Source organism: Lolium rigidum, chromosome 6, assembly GCF_022539505.1.
Source record: "Lolium rigidum isolate FL_2022 chromosome 6, APGP_CSIRO_Lrig_0.1, whole genome shotgun sequence".
In the NCBI taxonomy this organism is placed as follows: Eukaryota; Viridiplantae; Streptophyta; class Magnoliopsida; order Poales; family Poaceae; genus Lolium; species Lolium rigidum.
Genome location: NC_061513.1, coordinates 74,116,913 through 74,122,632, shown reverse-complemented (window position 1 = coordinate 74,122,632; position 5,720 = coordinate 74,116,913). Strand labels below are relative to the sequence as shown.

General features: G+C 40.7%; 1 long non-coding RNA gene across 1 annotated transcript; it reads left to right on the top strand.

Moving 5' to 3' along the window:
- Nucleotides 1–1,889: 1,889 nt before the first annotated feature.
- LOC124659065 lies at nt 1,890–3,240 on the top strand. Its single transcript, XR_006989434.1, has 3 exons — nt 1,890–2,145; nt 2,245–2,450; nt 3,174–3,240. It is a non-coding gene; the product is annotated as an uncharacterized LOC124659065 (long non-coding RNA).
- The last annotated feature ends 2,480 nt before the right edge of the window (nt 3,241–5,720 follow it).

The following is a 5,720-nucleotide window of genomic DNA, read 5'->3' as shown; positions in this document are numbered from 1 at the left end:
AAGGAAATAGAAGAAATCAAGATCAATATGAACAAAGGCAAGGCGAAGGGATTTCATGAAGATGAGCAAGGAACCATATGGTTCGAGAAGCGCATTTGTGTACCTCAAGATCCTGAACTTAGGAAGTTGATACTTCAAGAAGCACATGATTCACCATACTCTATTCACCCTGGCAACACCAAGATGTACATGGACGTGAAGGAAAGATTCTGGTGGGTTAACTTGAAGAGAGATATTGCTGAACATATTGCATTGTGTGATGTATGTAGCAGAGTCAAGGCAGAACATCAGAAACCAGCAGGACTATTGCAACCTTTACCAGTACCCGAGTGGAAGTGGGACAACATAGGCATGGACTTTATCACCGGATTGCCAAAGACTAGATCTGGGTATGATTCTATTTGGGTCGTGGTGGACCGTTTGACTAAAGTGGCTCACTTCATACCTGTGAAGACCACTTATACAAGTGCCAAGCTAGCCAAGATCTACATGAGCAGAATTATCTGTTTACATGGCGTGCCCAAGAGTATTGTATCAGATAGAGGTACTCAGTTCACTTCTCACTTTTGGCGCCAACTACATGAATCCCTGGGAACTAGACTAGAGTTCAGCACAGCGTTTCACCCACAGACTGATGGACAGACTGAAAGAGTAAATCAGATCTTAGAAGATATGTTGAGAGCTTGTGCATTGGACTACGGATCTAGCTGGGATGAAAATTTGCCATACGCAGAGTTTTCATATAACAATAGCCACCAAGCTAGCATTGGGATGGCTCCATTCGAGGCACTATACGGAAGGAAGTGCACCACCCCACTACTTTGGAGTGGCGTAGGGGAAAGAAGTCTTTTTGGTCCGGACTTAATCAAGGATGCTGAAGAGAAGGTCCGCTTGATTAGAGATAGACTGAAGATAGCTCAATCTAGGCAGAAGAGCTACGCAGATTCAAAGCGTAGAGAGGTGACTTATGAAGTAGGAGATAGAGCCTATCTCAGAGTTTCACCACTACGTGGTGTTAAGAGATTTGGAGTCAAAGGAAAATTAGCACCTCGCTTTATAGGACCATTCAAGATCCTAGCTCGCAAAGGAGAAGTAGCTTATCAGTTGGAACTACCAGAAGCCCTATCAGCCGTTCATGATGTATTCCATGTGAGCCAGCTGAAGAAGTGTCACCCAGATATGGCAGAAACTCCGCTAAGAGACACGGTGCCACTGGAAGAAGTTCAGTTGGAGAGTGATCTTACATATGAAGAGAAACCCGTCAAAATACTAGAGACAACAGAAAGAGTTACTCGTACCAAGACGATCAAGTTCTGTAAAGTTCAGTGGAATCACCACACTGAGGAAGAAGCAACTTGGGAACGAGAAGATGATCTTCGAGAAAACCACCCACACCTATTTGCTAGCCAATCCGAATCTCGGGGACGAGATTCATCTTAAGGGGGTTAGGTTTGTAACATCCCAAATTTTACAAATATTAAAAACATGCATTGCATTCATAAGCATCATGGCATATTTGCATTCACTAGAAATTTTTGAATGAAATATAGACCTTTGTGCCAAATTCGATTTTTTTCAAAATAATTTAAAAGTGGTTCCAAAATGTTCTTCATTGAATAAGGAATCCATTGATATTTTATTAAAATTTTTCTAACTTGGTTTGACTCACTTTCGATCAAATTCAGGTTTCAAATTTTTCCAAATGCTATACCGTAGTAGAATTTTTTTAAAAAAAACAAAAAACAAAATAAAATGAGCGGGGCACCGCCAGGCCAGCTCAAAACGAGCCAACCCAGCCAGAGTCACGCACGACCAGGCAAGCAACAACTCACGCTGCACCTTCCCTCATTTCTTTTCTTTCCTTTGCTAACGTATGGGCCCCACCGCCATGTCATCATCTTCTCTTCTTCAACCCTGGACGCGAACGGACGAGTCGCACGACCTCTGCGTTCTTCAGTTTCTTTGCAATTCCTCTCGACTTGATTCCCGACGATTTAAGACACCATTTAACGAGCCATTTGATCCTACTTAAGCCCCACTCTCTCCTCCGTAATATCCCCCAAACAACACACACCGAGAGCCCCCAGGCTGCTCGAATTCGAGCTCGAAAGTCCGCGGTACCGTCGCAGTTTATCGCCGAATTCGGTAAGCTCGATCCGCCGTTTGACCTCTAGTTTCTTCCAAACATCCTATTTCTCCCTTTCGCACCTCTCAGATTTTGTTTCATGAATTTTGGTGCACTAGAGTGACGGCTTCATCTTCGACTGTGGCACCGACCGCGGGAAGGATTTATCTTGGCCGAGCGACTTCGGAAGAAGTACTTGTACCTAGACGTCCGTTTCGCCTTCTACAACTCCATCGACGCCGGAAGCCCGTCGTCAACGTCTTCGTCAACTCCTGTACTGCACCGACGTTTCCGACATCGCCGTCGACCACCTGTGCCATCAGCGGTATCGTCTTCGTCTGGTGTTGTTTTCTTCTTCGTACACATATATGCACTTAGTACTAGAATAGCAGGATTGTGCCAAATCAGTAAGAGCTACGGCAAGGTTTTAGATGAAGGAACCTACTAATTCACGTAATTGAATCGATGCCTTCTCAATACATATAGAAACACACGACATTGTCCTAGCTTATCTGCTACTAGTAATTCAGCTTGTACGTCATTTTGGACAGATTTCATGGAAATTTTGAAATTCCATATCATTTAAATTACTGTTCCGAAAGATATAAATAAAGTATCCCTGGATTCAGAAAAATGTATAGAATAAGCTGGGCACATCATATTGCACTTTTGCATCATGTTTATTTACATCTTTTGCAGAAACACAATTAGAATATTTTGACTATAAAATGAGTTGTATAAAATATTTTTGAGAAATCCTTTTGCTGTTAGCGAAAAATAAAAACCCGTACTATAATAAACGAAATCATTAGTCTCTGTTATTTTATTTCTATATTTTTTATATAGAGTTGTAGACCTTCTAGTGTTAGAAAATGTTTTACATAAAGTAAACTACACTAAAATTTGAACCATGGCATCATGCATATAGTTGAAAACCAGAGAACATGTTAAGTGTGTTGTTCATGTTTAATCCACATATTGCATCCATATTTTATTTGTGCTTGTCTATATGTTGCTATGTGTTTATGGAGTGAAATTTTGTTTGTAGATTGTGGATGTGCTGATTGCAACGAGTGTTTTTGTGAAGAGTGTACCAACTTCTCTCCTCGTCAAGGCAAGTTCCACCTTGTTCATGAAAGTCCTACTGTTTTATCATGCACTAGTGTTTTTGGTAGTATGCATGATAGGTTTGGTTTATATGGTCTATGCTATGCTATGTCTTATTTAGGATATCACTGGATATCATGTTAGAAGAAACACGTAAGTGTAGAATACTTAGTCGTGCTGAATAGATACGTGGGAGGGATCTCATGATACATGTGTGTGTGTGTTGCAAAAATTTTGTTTTGGTGTGGTGAAAAACAACTAAGTTAATGAACCACCTGGGCGGATTGGTAAGATCAGTCAGCGGAGTGCAGACATAGGTGGGGATTGCCGCCCAGGAACAAAGAGATTGGAGACATTCAATGTTGAGAAGCTTCTAGTGTAGCCACATGGCATTATGGGCTCTGCCTTGACCAACTAAGTTGCAAGAACTTAGCCAGGCGAACAGAGGGTGGTAGTGTTGTAGGATGGAGCGCGTCCGTGCTGGTCTGAGGGATTGCTTCTGAAAAGTCTTGTCTCGTCTTTCTCTCTTCCATGCCACACCTAAGTAGTATGGATGATGGAATAGCCGAGTCTTGTGGGTAAAGTACACAAACCTCTCGAGAGTGTCAAAACTAAGTACTTAGCCGTGTCCCCGGTTACGGACAATTCTGAGCATCAAGACTTTGAAACCGATCGAGAATCTCCTCATCCCAATTTCTTAATTTAAAATTTGGTGGGTGAACAATGGGTTTTGTGTGACAAAATATAATGAGATGATGAAAAACTATTTGCAAAAGATAGGGAAAAATTGGCTTTCCGCAAATGAGCCTACACTACACTTAGCCAAATAAGCATGTAGAGTATAGGTTTCATGTCTCTCCCTGTGGAACTTGCCAATACAATTCCAAAATGTATTGACCCTTGTGGCTGTAACCTTTCATGTTGCAGGTCACTACTCTGATTAGGTAATGGTGGATTAGGATCACGAGTCTTCGCTCAACATGTCTGCCTGTGGCATCATGAAGAAAGATGGCTCCATGCTTAAGTTTTACTTTACCGTTGTGAACTCTGAATAAGTGCTAGCTCATAGCTATGCAAGTTGTAATGAACTATTTTATTTTCTGGATCATGCGATGTAATATTGACCTTTGCTATTTGATATTGCATCTTAATCTGTGTGTGCTAGCAGTTCGATCCGGGACTAGCACTATTGCACAGGGATCGGCACCCTACCGGGTGAGGTCACTACAAAGGTGGAGAAAGTTTTAAAGATGCTTGGCACAAAATTAGTAATGCTCATCATAGGTGCATTAAGAAACACTCCACTATTATCCTCCTTAGGAACTTTTATGTTGGCCTGTCTAGTTGGAATAGGTATGTTCTCGATACTCTTTCGGGAGGTAATTTCCTAGGTACTCCCGCTTTAGAAGCTAGTTGCATCATTGAGAGTCTAGTTGGAATACCACCTGTTAATGAAGTTAAAATTGTAAGCTCTCTTGGGGATGTTATGAAAAAATTGGAAACCATAGAGAAAAATTTTCCAAGTGTTGAAACTAAATTGGGAATGTTACTTGATAATACTGATAAACTTGTTAAATCCTTAGGATGAATTGATGAAAGAATTGGTGTCCTAGAAACTTGTGTTGTCCATGATAATCAAATCAATAGGATTGGTGAACTTGAAAAAGCTATGGGAACCTTGGGCTCAACTTTTTCTTCTCTTAAGTTTAAGGAGAAAGCTTATGTGGGTAAAGAGAAAAATTCATGTATGCCTCTAAGGTGCCTAAACCAAAGAATTATTATAGGCCTAAAATTGATAAAACCCCTAGCACCACTATAGAAAAGTTAGATAATGGAGCATCTAAGGTACCCTCTGCAACAAGTTTTGCTTGTAAGAAAAATTATGATGTTGATGCTTCTTCTCTAGATGTTACTTGATTTGCACTTTCTGCGCCTAGCTGAAAGGCGTTAAAGAAAAGCACTTCTTGGGAGATAACCCATGTTTTATTTTATTTACTGTATTGTTGAGTCTTGGAAGTTGTTTACTACTGTAGCAACCTATCCTTATCATGTTTTTGTGCCAAGTAAAGTCTCTATGTTAAAGTTGATGCTAGATTTGGATTGCTGCGCAGAAACAGCATTGCTGTCTGTCACAAATTCGTGCAGATCTCTCTGTAGGAGAGTCAAAAAAATCTGAAAATTTACGTGCGTGATCCTCAGATATGTACGCAACTTTCATTGGTTATGAGTTTTTCAGTTTGAGCAAGTTAAGTGCCCCTGCAAAATTCGTCTTTACGGACTGTTCTGTTTTTGACAGATTCTGCCTTTTATTTCGCATTGCCGCTTTTGCTATGTTGAATGAGTTTCTTTGTTCCATTAACTTTCAGAAGCTTTGTGCAATGTCCAGAAGTGTTAAGAATGATTGTGTCACCTCTGAATGACCCTCTAATGAGTTTGCTTGAAGTTTGGTGTGGAGGAAGTTTTCAAGGGTCAAGAGAAGAGGATGATA